Below are 15278 nucleotides of genomic sequence, written 5' to 3'. Positions count from 1 at the left end.
GAATTTAAATTTTAGGTAAATAATTCTTTTAAAATGTAGATATTTTAACTGGGCAGTGGTGACGCACGCCTTTAGTCCCAGCACTCGGGAGGCAGAGGCAGGTGGATCACTGTGTGTTTGAGGCCAGCCTGGTCTACAAAGGGAGTCCAGGACAGCCAAGGCTACACAGAAAAACCCTGTCTTGAAAAAAAAAAGTAGACATTTCAGGGGCTGGAGAGATGGTTCAGAGGTTAAGAGCATTATCTGTTCTTCCAGAGGGTTTGAGTTCAATTCCCAGAAACCACATGTTGTCTCATAACCATCTATAATGTGATCTGGTGCCCTCTTCTGGCCAGCAGGTGTACATGCAAAAGAAGCATTCATATACATAAAATAAATAACATCTTTTAAAAATGTAAATATGTCCAGTAGAATGGTTAATATAGTAACTCATGAAGAAGTCAACACTTGGTATACACTAGTACTTTAAAAAAAATTGTGCCAGATGCAGTTGAGCCCACCTGTAATCCTGGGAGACAGAGGCAGAAGGATCTCTGTGAGTTCCAGGCCAGACTGGTCTACAAAGCTAGTCCAGGACAGCCAACACTACACAGAGAAACTTAGTATTAAAGAAAAAAAATCAAATGCAATGCTTGTTATCCTATATTTAGCAACTTTACATCAACTTAACTTTTATTTGTTTTTTTTTTAATTGTCATGGTCTTATATATTTTATGTTTATGGGTATTTTGTCTGCATGTATGTCTGCTTAGAGTGCCCAAGGAGGCCAGGAGAGGGTGTTGGCGTTACAGACTGGAGTTATACATAGATTCTGTGAACAGAACCCCGGTCCTCAGGAAGAGCAGCCAGTGCTCCTAACTGCAGAGCCATCTTTTCTGGGCCCGCTTCACTCGTTTTTTGAGACCCAGTTTTACTTGGCTGAGGTTGACCTCTAACTCACTGTAGAGCCAAGATTAACTGTGAACTCCCTTTTATAAAAATAAAAAATGAAGTGCTTCACGGAGTTTACGTGGCGTCCTTGCTCGGGGCCATGCGAATCTTCCCTGTATCGTTTCTGTTTGAGTACATAATACTGCCAAAGTGAGCACCACTGTGGACTTCTGATCCTCCGGCCTCCAGCTCCCGAGTGTCAGGATTACAGGTGTGGGCTACCATGCATGGTTTATGCAGGGTTAGGGACCAAACCCAAAGTCAGGCAAATGCTTGGTCAGCTGAGCTACAGCCTCCACTCCTCATGTGTAGCGGAAGTTTTGGTTTCTTTAAAAACTTAATTATGTGACGTAAGCAGGTTTCCGTTTTAATCCCAAGTGTAGCGTATTGGGCTGCCTTAGTTTGTCCGCAGCTGATAATTGCCTCATGCAGGGCATGGGCTATGCTAGTCGTAACAGCCTCGGGTGGCTCAAAGAGGGGCTGGGCTTGATGGAATTCTGGGGACTCTGGGAGACTAGAAATAGCACAGCTCAGAGAGCGGAAGGGGCTTTGAGGAGACCGGTGGAGGAGGAAGAAGGCTGCTCGTTCATCCTGCTGCGTGTGCCGTTTGCTGTTGCTGGGCTGCTGGATATCCTGACCACTGAGATTGGAATTTTCCCGAAGAACCCGACAACCCTAACCAGCCGGAACCAAGTCTAAAGGGGTCTACGTCCTTCTCCCTTCAGGGCTTAATGGAAGGGAGGGAGCGGCATTAAGAAACCCCAATAAGCTGGAGAGATGGCTCAGAGGTTAAGGGCACTGACTGCTCTTCCAGAGGTCCTGAGTTCAATTCCCAGCAACCACATGGTGGCTCACAACCATCTATAATGTGATCTCATGCCCTCTTCTGGTGTGCAGGAGCAAATGCAGGCAGACACTGTATATGTAATTTAAAAAAAAATCTTTTTTTTTTTTATTTTAAATCTAAGCTAGGGTTGAAGAGATGGCTCAGTAGCTAAGAGGACTGGCTTCTCTTCCAGAGGATCTGTGTTTGGCTCCCACCACCTATATGCTGTCTCTCAACTAAGTCCAGTCTCAAGGAATCTGATGCCCTCTTCTGGCCTTCATAAGCACCAAGTACATACATGGTGTACAGACATACATTCAGGCAAAGCACACATACACATAAAATAATAAAAATTATTATTATTATTATTATTATTATTATTATTATTATTATTATTATTATTATTATTATTATTATTTTGTTTTTTTGAGACAAGGTTTCTCTGTGTAGCCTTGGCTGTCCTGGACTCACTTTGTAGATGAGGCTGGCCTCAAACTCACAGCGATCCACTTTCCTCTGCCTCCCAAGTGCTAGGATTAAAGGCGTGCGCCACCACTCCCAGCAGTAAAAATTATTTTTAAAAAAGAAAATAGAGTTAAAAATAGAGCCTACACTCACTTGTCTTTTAAGTAAAGAGGAATGTAGATAAGGAAAGGGACGTGTCCAAGTTTAATGATGTCTTTTTTTAAATAAAGATTTATTTCTTTATTGCATATGAGTACTTTATCTATAGAAAAGGGCATCAGATCACATTATAGATGGTTTTGAGCCACCATGTGTTTGCTGGGAATTGAACTCAGGACCTGTGGAAGAGCAGGTGGCGCTCTTAACCACTGAGCCAGCTCTCCAGCCCCCTTAATGACAAGTCTTTAATGACCAGTTGGGGAATCAAACTCCATTGAAAATTGCCTTCTGTACTTGTTTTTCCAAATGTATTTAGTCTTTAATTTAAAAAAATTACATTCATTTATCTCGGGGGTGAGGGCATATATAAGCTGCAGCTCCTGTGTGGAGGTGAGTTCTCTCGTTCTCTCTTTGTACCATGAGTATCCCAGGGATTGAACTCAGGTCTTTAGTCTTGGTAGCAAGTACCTTCTACTTGCTGAGCCATCTCATTGTTTCTTTTTCTATGCTGTGGGAGGCGGGGCGAGGGGTGGTACGGTTTGAGCCAGGGTTTCTCTAGGTACCTGATTGTACCTGAACTCACTCTGTAGACCAGGCTGGCCTTGAACTCACAGAGATCTGTTGTTGTTGTTTTTATTAAAATCTCAATTGTTCCATTTTACCATATAAGACTCAGGAGCCAGATGCTGGGGTGAAACATGCTAGCTCAGAGGCAGAGAAAGCACCCAGCTGACCTTCCTCCTCAGCAGATGTCCCAAGGGAGCTCTCCTTCTCCACATCATCTCATAAAAATCCTCAAACTCGGGGCCTGGAGAGATGGCTTAGAGGTTAAGTGCACTGACTGCTTTTCTGGAGCTCCTGAGTTCAACTCCCAGCAACCATAATGGTAGCTCATAACCATCTATAATGTGATCTGATACCCGCTTCTGGCCTGCAGATGTACATGAAGGCAGAACACTGTATACATAATAATAAATAAATCTTTTTTTTAAAAATCCTTAAACCCATTGTCCCTCCCTTCTCCTTCATGCACGTGTCTCTATCCGTCTCCTGACTTCCTCTTACTCTATGGTTTTTTTTTCCTGTGTTCACTCTCTGCCAACTGGTTGCTTGCTCTGCCTCTTGACGTATAGTTGACTTTATTTAATCCTGTCTTGGAGTAAAGGTGTGTGCTAGGGCTGAGCCACACCACAACGAGAAACAGGTTTTTCCAGTAAACAACATAATCTCGGGGTCAGGGTTATAAAATATCCTGCAGCAGAGATCCATCTGCCTCTGCCTCCTGAGTGCTGGGATCAAAGTCATGTGCTACCACACCCAGCTATTTTATTGTTTTTTAATGTGGCTTTTTGAACTCCTACAAACGAGCCTACAGCACTGAGAGAACTGCCAAATCTATAGGCTGTGGGTGTGTACATGTGTGAAGGCTTGTGTGTGAGAGTGGTGTGTATGTGTGTGTCTGTGTGGTGTGTGTGTGTGTGTGTGTGTGAGAGAGAGAGAGAGAGAGAGAGAGAGAGAGACAGAGAGAGAGAGAGACAGAGAGACAGAGAGAGAGAGACAGAGAGAGAGAGAGAGAGAGAGATCCTGGCCTGAACAAGCTTAGGCCTTCCCAGCCAACCAAACCACATTCAGTTCCTCCTGCCCTCCAACCCCTTCTTCCTCCTTCCCTATGCATTGTGGGTCTGAAGGGGGGACTGAGAACTGACTCTTCACTGCGGACCCATCACTCGCTGACTCTTCACTGCGGACCCATCACTCGCTGACTCTTCACTGCGGACCCATCACTCGCTGACTCTTCCCTTGCTTGTGCACTTCTAGCCAATTGCTGGCTCCATTTAGGAGGTGCCCACGATAGTCACCACTTCACAAGTGAGGACTTGGCTTAACGGGCCTTGGGCTAAAGATGATAAAACTAAGGGTGCAGCTTGTTGGTAGAGTGGTCGATCTCCTAACATGTATAAAGTCCAAACCAGTAAACAAAAATGCCAGTAACCCAGAAACCCCAGCGTAAATGTCCCCAAGATACATGTGCCCTGTCTCAGATGTCCTTTCCCTCCAGTGCACAGGATAGTAGTAACTACGCCAGTCTGATTTTATCTTCTTCTTCTTTTTTTAAATATTTATTTATTTATACAGTAGCCAGGAGCGGGCACCTGATCTCATCATAGATGGTTGTAAGCTACCATGTGGGTGCTGGGAATTGAACTCAGAACCTTTGGAAGAACAGCTAGTGCTCTTAACCTCTGAGCCATCTCTCCAGCCCCATGACTCTATCTTTTTTTTCCCTCTCTCTTTCTGTTTGTGATATATGTGTGTGTGTGTGCACATGTACCTGTAGGTGTGGAGGCCAAGTATCAGTATCTTCCCTGTCACTCTTCACCCATTAAAAAAATTATCATTTATATAGTATTCTGCCTGTGCATGTGTGCCAGCAGGCTGGAAGAGGGCACCAGATCTCATCATAGATGGCTGTGAGCCACCATGTGGTTGCTGGGAATGGAACTCAGGGCCTCTGGAAGAACAGACAGTGTTCTTAACTGCTGAGTCATTTCTCCAGCCCCCTTCACCTTCTTTTTTTTTGTCACTGTTTTTTCTTTTCAAGACAGGGTTTCACTGTGTAGCTCTGGCTGTCCTGGACTCACTTTGTAGACCAAGCTGTCCTCAAACTCACAAAGATCCGCCTGCCTCTGCCTCCCTCTGGGATTAAAGGTGTGTGCCACCAAAGCTAGCTTTTTTTGTTTTGTTTTGTTTTTAAGATAAGGTCTCCCTATGTAGCCATGACTGGCCTAGAACTCACTGTGTAGACCAGGCTGATCTCAAACTCACAGGGACCCACTTGTGTCTGCCTCCCAAGTGCTGGGTTCAAATGTATACATCACTATGTGCCAAGCCTCACCCTGTTTTTTGACACAGCATTTCTCACTGAACCCTGAGCTCACAATTTTGGCTAGATTAGCTGGTCAACGAGCCCCCAGATGTGCCTGTCTCCCCACCCCACTCATCCCTTGAGTGACAGGTGAGCTCCGACACATCTGGTTTTGACCTGGGCACTGAGAGTCTAGACTTACGTACCAAAGGACTTTACTCACCGAGGCATCTCCCCAGCCTCTTTATCTTATCTTTGACAAAGGATCTCATATGTAGCTCGGGCTGGCCTCAAACGTGAAACCTGCTCCGTTTTGAGGACAGAGTACTGATAAGAGCCAAAGCAGGTGACCATTGTGACTGACCACTAGAGGTCACTTCTCACCCACAGTGGTTCAGGAGCTAGGGTTGAGAACCTCACAGGCCTGTTACTGCCTGGACTGGATGGTCAAACAGGGGAGGGGTGGGGTGGAGAAGGAGATGAGGAAGGGGGGGGGGGCGTTGAGGATTTCCAGGGAGGAGGCTGGGACACAGAAAGAGCAGCGCAGAATCAAGTGACTCCCTTGGAAGGAGGCCAGGAGTCCTCTGTCAATCAGTCTTGAAGACTGAAGTGGGAAGAAAATTCTAAGACTTCCTTATGCAAAAGCGGAGAGAAAGAGAGGAGAGTGGCAGCATCCCCCAAAAGACAGTCCACCAGGAGAGCATCCTCTCTCCTTCTCAGTAGCCTGGCTTTAGAACTGTCTAGTGGAAGCTGATGGAACATGAGCTCCTGGCACCGTCACTTACAGGGCCTGTTCTAAAGGCCCTGGCAGGTAATCACGGAGTGTTTGTAGCTTGGTACTCTTTTCCTTTAAAGGGCCCCTCCATATAAGCACCAAGCCCCATAGGACCTGGCTTTAGCCCTTGCTGGCTCCGGTACAGAGGGCTGTAAAGGAAGAGGAAAAGGAGGCCCGGAGTTCCAAAGGCAAGTACCAGGCCCAAGACTAAAACGGGAAGACTTCCTGTAGGGGTAGGAGGGTTCATCCAAGGGCCAGAGACCCCAGCAGCCACTTAATGTCCAAGGGCTGACAAACTCCAGGGGTGAGGGAGGGAGTCCTCCTCCCGCTGGCCCGAAGGTTCCTGTGGTTGGCAGTAGTTTGCCCGAATCTTTACAGACAGGCCCTCCGCATCCTGTTAGCTGATTACTGAATAAACAGTAGCCTTGCCAACCATTGTGTGGATTCTGAAAGAAAAAAAAACAAATCCAAACCAAACCAAACCGCCAGAAGGACAGCTCTAGAGTTCCCAAGCTGTGAACTTTGCAAAAGGATAAAGGATGAGGTGCCAGGAAACCACCAGCTAGCACGTCCGGCACACCTGCTGCACCACCTACCTGTCACCCCCCGAGGTCACAAACAGCCCCAGTCTCATCCTCCCCACGTTCAGGAGCTTGGGCTGCCTGGCCAATAAGCAATAACCTCCTTTTGCAAAGTAGTCGTTTCAGATTTGGTATACTGTGCGGTGGGCCAAATGGACCTGGTTCTGTGAGGAGTTTGCACGGACCAGGTCATCAGGGGGTGAGGGGAAGCCACCACATTCCCACAGAACCGGTGAACTACCCTGCAGCTGGGATGCTGCCTCACTTGCCTTTGATGTCGTCCTGGACCAAAGACCGTCCAGGCTTAGGAGATAAAGTAGTCGGGATGGAGGGGAGTGAAAGAAAAAAGAGGGGAACAAAAGAGGAGAGGATCCAGGGCTGTTGTTTTTTTCTTTTCTTTTCTTACTTTTCCACAGTTTTTTTTTCTTTTTCTTTTTTAAGGCCAGCCCAGAGTCCACTAAATGGTCTGCCAGCTCTGGAGACCCCACCCTTCCTGACCGGGAGCTCAGCTGCTCCTGTTTCAATAAACACCTGTCCCCCACCTCGCTCATCTTTACTTCCTTTGTCCCTGGGCCTTCAACGCTTTGTTCACCTCTGGAGAGTCCTAGGCTATCTGGGAAGCCAGCCATGGCTCTTGGTACAGTTCCATAACAAGATGGGCAGCTCTGTTTGGGAGCTGTGATGGGTTCTGGGATGAAGGTTCCAGCAATACCCACAAGGACAGGGGCAGATGACTGGACGAACCAGTGTTGGAGCCGGGCTGGCCCCAGCTGGCGACATGCACGGCCGGAAACGGACTGCTTCCCTCCCAACTCCACATCCAGTGACTTCAGTCTGGTAGCTTGAAATTGGCAACCACTACAAACCCAGGCCACCCACCTCCTCCAGAACTGCCAGGCTTTTACCAGAGCACCATTGTGCTACCCCTAACACACCCTACCACCCAGACTGCCAGCCGGCTCTGTATTTGTCCATGCATGGGTGCACGGCGGAGTTGTCTGACTATGTTCCCCATTACAGCCAGCAATCTTCCTTGGTCTGTGATGCAGGCATTTTAAGTATTCTCCTACTAATTACATCCTGATTTCAGACAATTATCCAATTCCTTCCTTTTATAATCCATAATTGTTCTTGTACCTTCCATTTGGAGGCCCTCCTTGCCTTAGGGACCGAGTGCCCGCTTGTGAAATCGTGTGTGGTAATAATCCAGTCAGGACAGCAAATTTACCTATCCTTCCGTGAGTGAGCGGTACAGATGCCATCAACACCTAACTGCACAGTGTCATCCACACGGAGGCTGTGTCGTGGTTCGGTCTCTGCTTGGGACCCTTTGCATTGCTAGAGACTGCACCATCGGCCTCACCTGATTGGCTCCTCATCGGCCTCACAGCCTCACGCGATTGGCTCCTCATCTTCTGAGTTCCACCCCGTGCCCTGAGCAGTGTTCTTCCGAGATGCTCGAAACTCTAGCAGAGCTCCCACAATGAACAAACTGTCCCTCTAGGACACTGAGAAGTTTTGCAGGAGCATCTTTGTGTCACATGGAAAGAGGCAGGCCAAACGAAGTCACCTGATCTGCCCAGGCCAGCCCCAGTGATGGACATCTCAGCGTGAAGACCATTAGCCTCAAGAGCCAGCGTGGCAAAATATGCAGGAGGGAATGGTCACCCACGTGTCTGCTTCCTGCCAAGCAAGTACTCCCATAATACATAGTTTGAGGTACTGGAGGGGCTCAGTGGTAGAATGCCTGACTAGCTCATGCAAGTTCCTAAGTTCAGTCAACACACACACACACACACACACACACACACACACACACAGACACAGATAATGGTGGGCTGGGTGTGATGGTACACCGCTGTAATCTCCACTCTCGCAAGGCTTAGGCGAAAGGACCTTATGTTCAAAAGCAGCCTGAGCGACATAAGGAGACCCTGTCTGAATAAACTAAAAAACAAAAAACAAAAATCAAACCAAAACCAAACCAAAACAACAACAACAAAACAAAACAAAACAAAACCCTACCATACAGTTCATAAACAGCCAATGATTAAAAATTTTATTTTCAATTTTAAATCAAGTTGCACAACAGGACTTATAATAAAAACAATCCCCTGCCATGCTTCTGCCCACAGCTCCCCTCTTCTAACCCTGCCCCCCAAAGCATCTCCTTTTAAGACTCATAACTGTTTGCTCTGGCAGCCACTCTCGTCAAGGTTTCTTACTGTGATACTGAGTTCCGTCACTCCGTTTTGCGTTCCTGGTGTATTTATGTCTAGAACAGTGCTTGGCACAGAGTGACTATCTGCTGTAAGCATACACCCCCTCCCCTCTGTGCTGGGGTTTGAACCCAGCTCCCTTAAGGTACTCTTCAGATCCTAATCATTTTTGACTCATTCCTTGGCCTCCTGTTCTGTAGGATGAGGAGCTCATATGTTCACCGCGTTTCCTTCTTATGTCCCCAGCTGCGTCAACGTTTTGCATCTCTGATGCTGTTTACACTTTTGTTTCTTCTTCCACAACTACAGGTGATGTCCCTGGACTCTTCTTACATTAAGATTTCTGATTTCGGAGCCAATCTCCCTTGCTTGAAGACACATGCCCTTCCACTGCACACTGAACACCCCACACTGATCATCTCTGGGCCAGAGTTCCTCTGCTTAATTAGAGGAAACAGTTTACAACAACGGCCAGTGGGAATGGATTTTGGACTAGATACAGTCTCGGGCTAGCACATCTCAGAAAGAACAGATGGGAGATAATGGAGGGAGCCCTAGCTAGTTGATTAAACTAAGGTCAAGTGTTAGGGTTGGGGATGTAGCTCAGTGGTAGAGTGTTTCTCTGGCATGCATGAGGTCTTGGGTTCAAATCTCAGTGCTGCATTGAGTATGGTTCAGAGACATTTGGGAAAAAAAAAGTATATGCCCAGGGCCTGAAAATGCAGTTCAGCAGTAGAGCACTTGCCTAGCATGCACAAGGCCTTGTTTGTTTGTTTGTTTGTAAGGGTCAAGGAGATGGATCAGAAAGTAAAGGTACCAGCCACCAAGTCTGAGGACCTGAGTTTGGTCCCTGGACCCCACATGGTAGAAGTTAAGAACAAACTTCTCTGACTCCTACTGTCCCACACAATACATGTGCTTGACCCACAAACACAGACAGACAGACACACACAGAGACATATACCTAGAGACACACACAGAGACAGGTGGACACAGACACACACACAGTGACAGGCAGACACACATACAGACAGACACACACAGAGACACATACACACACAGACACACAGACAGGCACACAGAGACACAGATAGACACACACACAGAGGCATACACATAGAGACACACACACAGAGACAGGTGGACACAGACACACACACAGTGACAGACAGACACACATACATACATACACACACAGAGACACAGACAGGTACACAGAGACACAGACAGATAGACACACACACACACAGACATACACATAGAGACACACACACAGAGACAGGTGGACACAGACACACACACAATGACAGACAGACACACATATATACATGCACACACAGAGACACAGACAGGCACACAGAGACACAGACAGACAGACACACACACACACACAGACATACACATAGAGACACACACACAGAGACAGGTGGATACAGACACACACACAGAGACACAGACAAGCACATAGAGACACCGACAGACAGACAGAGAGGCAGGCACACACACACACACACACACACACACACACACACACACACACAGAGTTTTAAAATATAATTTTAAAACATCTCAGATTTTCCCTAACAGTCTCCTGTTACCCAAAGTGGTCTCTACAACTTTCATCTTACAATAAAGAATTCCTTGGGCCCAAGAAACTGGTAGGCACCTTGGGTTGACCTCTGCTTTTGTTGAATCCTGCAGACGCCATCTACGTGTACCCTTGGCATGCCATGAAAAGGACGGTGGGAGGCCAGCATAGCCCTGGCATAAGCTTGAATGTGGGTTACATTAAAGAAAGTCCCTGACACAGTGGATCAGGCAGGGCCTTTGTTTTCCAAGAGGTCCTGGCTAGCACTGCGTGCACAAAGCAAACACTGTCCACTTGGGTGCCTCAATACAGACGTCTTGTTTGTGTCCTTTCTCCGCCTACTTCCAGAAGTAGAAAAGCATCTCTTGTCTTCAATCTGTACTTCCTCAACCCCAGCCCCTCCTACTCTTTGTTCTTAAAGGTACACAACTGGCTCTGTGGATCTCAGGCCTTCGGACTTAGGCAGCACCGGGGACACACAGCCGGGGAGCAGCAACCTCTCAAGGGGCTCCACACACGGAGACCCCAAAGACTATCCCTTGCCCTGTCTGTGACCCAGCCTTATCGAAAGGGCTCCCTAACAGGCCCAAACAGTGCAAACATGGCGCTGGCCGGTCTTTTCCTCCTTCCTTTCTCTCTCTCTCTCTCTCTCTCTCTCTCTCTCTCTCTCTCTCTCTCTCTCTCTCTCTCTCTCTCTCTCTCAACCATTAGATTATATTCCTAAAGCTACAGTCCCCAGCGTCTGTTCCCTTCTTTGACCACTTCCTTATATCTGACTAAGTTCCCAGGGTCCAACTATGAAAACAGCAAAGTCCAGCAATCAGAATTCATACTTGGCACCACTGGCTAACAGGTCCAATCAGGACTTACCAACTCATCCGAACACAGACGTCCCCCACTTTTTTCCTTAAACACCCACTCCTGCAGGAACATCTGCTGCTGCCTTTGTCTGGTCCAGAGGCAGACAACCCCCACTCCCACCCCACTTGCCCCTCTGGGGTAATAAATCGCCTTTGTGCTGAGAATTTTGTGTCTGGATGTGTTCTGTGCTGACTCCAAGGTCCTTTATACCAATCCCTGTGGCTCCTCAGGGGCATCCAGCTCTCTGCCCATTGCCCCACACAGTCAGCCACCTGCCCATCTTGAGTTTTTAACCCATGCCAATGTTTTCTGTGCCTTTTTAGGAAACATGTAGAAACAATAGGCCCACTGGAAGAACACTGTAGGAAGCAGCAGGGCTGCTCAGGCTAGGAACTAGCTGGATTTGAAATAAATAAATTTAACATTTGGATACTAACAAAGAAAGCCATACCATTAACTGGTATTATATTCCATTGGTAATAACAGAAAAAAAAAATCTAAAAGTGGCTTTAGAAATACAACTTCAGCCGGGTGTGGTGGTGCACGCTTGTAATCCCAGCACTTGGGAGGCAGAGGCAGGTGGATCTCTGTGAGTTCAAGGCCAGCCTGGTCTACAAAGTGAGTCCAGGACAGCCAAGGCTACACAGAGAAACCCTGTCTCAAAACAAACAAACAAACAAACAGACAAACAAAAGCAACTTCATTTTCCATTACATCCTGAGTAAGTGTAGAGATAGTCCAGGACTGACATGGCAACTTGGTCCCTGGAGTGGGAAGGAAGAATAGTAGGCTAAGAGCTGACCCATCAAAGAGCCATTCTGGGTGTTCTAATTGTCTTTTGTTTCTGTGATAAAGTACCATTCAGGCAAGGAAAGGATGTATTTGCCTTACTCACTTACATCACTAAGCCATCACTGAGGGGCAGTGGGGCAGGCAACTGTAGAGGGATGCTGCTTACTGGCTAGCTCTGGGTTACCGATGGAGTGCTGCAGGATATTTGATCCCATTATGACCCCTGAGATTGTGAACTGTAAAAACCTGTTTCTTCTCTCTCTCTCTCTCTCTCTCTCTCTCTCTCTCTCTGTTTTTTTTTTTTTGTTTTTTGTTTTTTGTTTTTTGTTTTTTTGAGACAGAGTTTCTCTGTGTAACAGCCCTGGCTGTCCTAGACTTGCTTTGTAGACTAGGCTGGCCTCCAACTCATGGAGATCCGCCTGCCTCTGCCTTCTGCGTGCTGGGACTAAAGTGTGCCACCACGCCCGGCATAAAAACCTGTTTCTTGTTCAGTGTAGTTCAGCCCTAGCACACACCTTTAATCCAAGAGCTTTCTGTACACAGGATTTAATAAAGTTGACCCTAGGTCAATAGGCAGAGCAAGTAACCAGCGGACAGGGACTAAACAGATAGGAGGGACTTTGAGTTGAAGGGTATTTAAGACAGCATGAAGACAAACAATGTTTTGTTTTTCGAGACAGGGTTTCTCTGTGTTAGCCTTGGCTGTCCTGGGCTCATTTTGTTGACCAGGCTGGCCTCGAACTCACAGAGATCCGCCTGTCTCTGCCTCCCGAGTGCTGGGTAAACCATATGTCTTAATTCCATGTTAGACTGTATATTGTCAATGTGGCCCATACCATCCTGGACATCAGCTTTTGACTTTTCTTCTTAAATAAAAAGGATATTTTGGGGGGCTGGAGAGATGGCTCAGCGGTTAAGAGCACTGGCTGCTCTTCCAAAGGTCCTGAGTTCAATTCCCAGCAACCACATGGTGGCTCACACCCATCTATAATGAGATCTGGTGCCCTCTTCTGGCATGCAGGTGTACGTGCAGGCAGAACATGTATACATACATAATAAATAAATAAATCTTTATTTTAAAAAAGGATTTTTTTGTTGTTTGGCATTAAAAACACATTTAAGAGATTTAAAATGTTTTAAGTAAATTCAAAGGGTTAATACAGTTCAAACTTGCTTTTTAAATCTCTGAGAGTTGGAGTAATTTGGAGCTAAAATAAAATATTTGAGCAAGGCAGTGGTAGCCCATGCCTGTAATACCAGCAGAGACAGGCACATCTCTATCAACTGGCTGGTTTCTAAATTCTAAAGTTATAATGAACAGGGTGTTGTTGTTCACGGCTTTAATGCCAGCACTCAGGAGACACATGCCTTTGATCCCAACACTTAGGAGGCAGAGGCACGCACATAGGAATTACAATGATTTCAATGTAAAAGACACTTGCAAAAGGTAGGCTGAAATTCAAAGTGAATGTTCTTTATAGTCTAAAAATAAACACATTTAATGGTATATTAGTTTCAATTTTTCAAAAGAATTTTTAAAAATTTCAATGGAGAGATAATACCTTTTCTATTGCCAAAAACAAAAACAAAAAAACCCAATCCAAACCAAAACAAACAAACAAACAAACAAAAAACAACAAAAAACAAAAACAAAAACCATGTTTTGCCCTAGGAAAGGTATCATCTACCAGAAATGGAACTCCCAGAGGTAGGCTTGTTTGTATCTTTGCAGGAGAAACAAAACATCCAACTAAGGAATCCAGAGACCACTGGAAAAATGAAACATCTGAAGAAAAAGTATGGGTCATCAAGAGACAATGTCCCAAGAAAGAGTAAATTGGCCCAGTGCTATCGCCCACCTCCAGCTGTCTCTGCTCCCTTTAAGATGTAAGTGGCAGGTGGTCTTTCTGTGGTCCCAATTCAATTAAAACTTAAAGCTGGCTTTGGGCTTGGAGCGTGGCTCTCTCCTTCTCTAAGCTTACAAGTGCTTGTTAAAGGGAAACCCAAAGTTTCTGTCTCATACCAGAAGAGCCACCTGGCATGGGACAGAGGAAAACAAAAAATAAAAGACTATTCTATTGCCACTAATCTCATAATCTTTTGGCTTTCTTTTGACTCGCTAACCTTTTGAAAGATATACATATTATCTATAAGATTACTATGTATATATAAAAATACAAAGTATTAACTAATTGTAGAAATAAGCTTCATCTAGCTTCCTGTTTGAGTCTGAAGCAGGTAACTAGGAACAAAGTTCGTGTACCTCAGATGTACTTAATAGGTTATGGTCCTCAGACCTTCCTGAGATCTACTGACTATGGCATTTAAAATGTTAGATTTTCTACCACTCCTCACAGTGACCTTTTAGGTTCCCAAGAACATGACAGGAGCCCCCAACGACAAACCCAGCTGGACTGTGTAACACCAGCCACTGAGAAAAACTGCTCAATGCTCCTTCTGCCTCCTAGTTCTGTGCAAACCTTCGACACCTTGACCGTTGTGTTCTACCTAGCCAGGACTGCCACTAAGGGAACAAACACCACCCAAAGATCAGCTTAGGACATTCAGATTGCTGAGTTCATATGAGACTAATATGAACATTTCACAGAACTCTGAACTCAAAAATACTTAATCCTAAGACTGCCAAATACAACCATGCTGGATATTGTGGAAAGTTTAGCAAAAATTGCTTCATTTTTGTAAATAGTTTTACTGTATTATAGATAAAAATCTTTCCTTTTTGTTTAGACAAAAAGGGGGATATAGAGGATTAAAAAAAGGGGGGGTATGTTATTGAATCTACTCTTATAGAGCTGTGTATATTGATACAAAATTAAGGTTACAATTGGTTACATTGGTATAGATTATTTTGTATATTGGTACAAATTTAAGATTATATTTAGTTACATCATACTATGTATCAACTCTTTTTAAAGCATTGTACCTATGTAATTCTTTTTTGTTTTGTTTATTTTATTTATTTTTTCCTTTTTGAGACAGGGTTTCTCTGTGTTATCTTGCCTGAACTCACTTGTCCTGAACTTGTTTTGTTGACCAGGCTGGCCTCAAGTTCAGTGGTCTGCCTGCCTCTGCCTCCCAAGTGCTGGGATTAAAGGTGTATGCTACCACAGCCAGTGTATGTGATTCTTAAAAATGCAATATGAAGCCAGGCTGTGGTGGCACATGCCTGTAATCCCAGCACTCAGGAGGCAGAGG

The 15278-nt window shown here is 45.6% G+C and overlaps 1 protein-coding gene across 2 annotated transcripts in view; it reads right to left on the bottom strand.

Annotated features, from left to right (window-relative positions):
• Positions 1 to 15278, bottom strand: part of TMIGD1 (transmembrane and immunoglobulin domain containing 1) — a 41649-nt gene that overhangs the window by 21780 nt on the left and 4591 nt on the right. The window contains exon 1 of one of the 2 annotated variants that reach the window (XM_084802857.1): positions 7831 to 7932. The exons of the other annotated variant lie outside the window; for it this stretch is intronic. The gene's annotated coding sequence lies outside the window, so the exon portion shown is untranslated. Of the gene's footprint in view, positions 1 to 7830; positions 7933 to 15278 lie in introns of those variants that run through there. 2 annotated transcript variants of the gene reach the window in all.

The sequence above is a fragment of the Acomys minous genome (assembly GCF_964271855.1).
Source record: "Acomys minous genome assembly, chromosome: 12".
Lineage (NCBI taxonomy): Eukaryota > Metazoa > Chordata > Mammalia > Rodentia > Muridae > Acomys > Acomys minous.
Note: the sequence above shows the minus strand (reverse complement) of the source record. Positions and strands in the feature narration are given on the sequence as shown.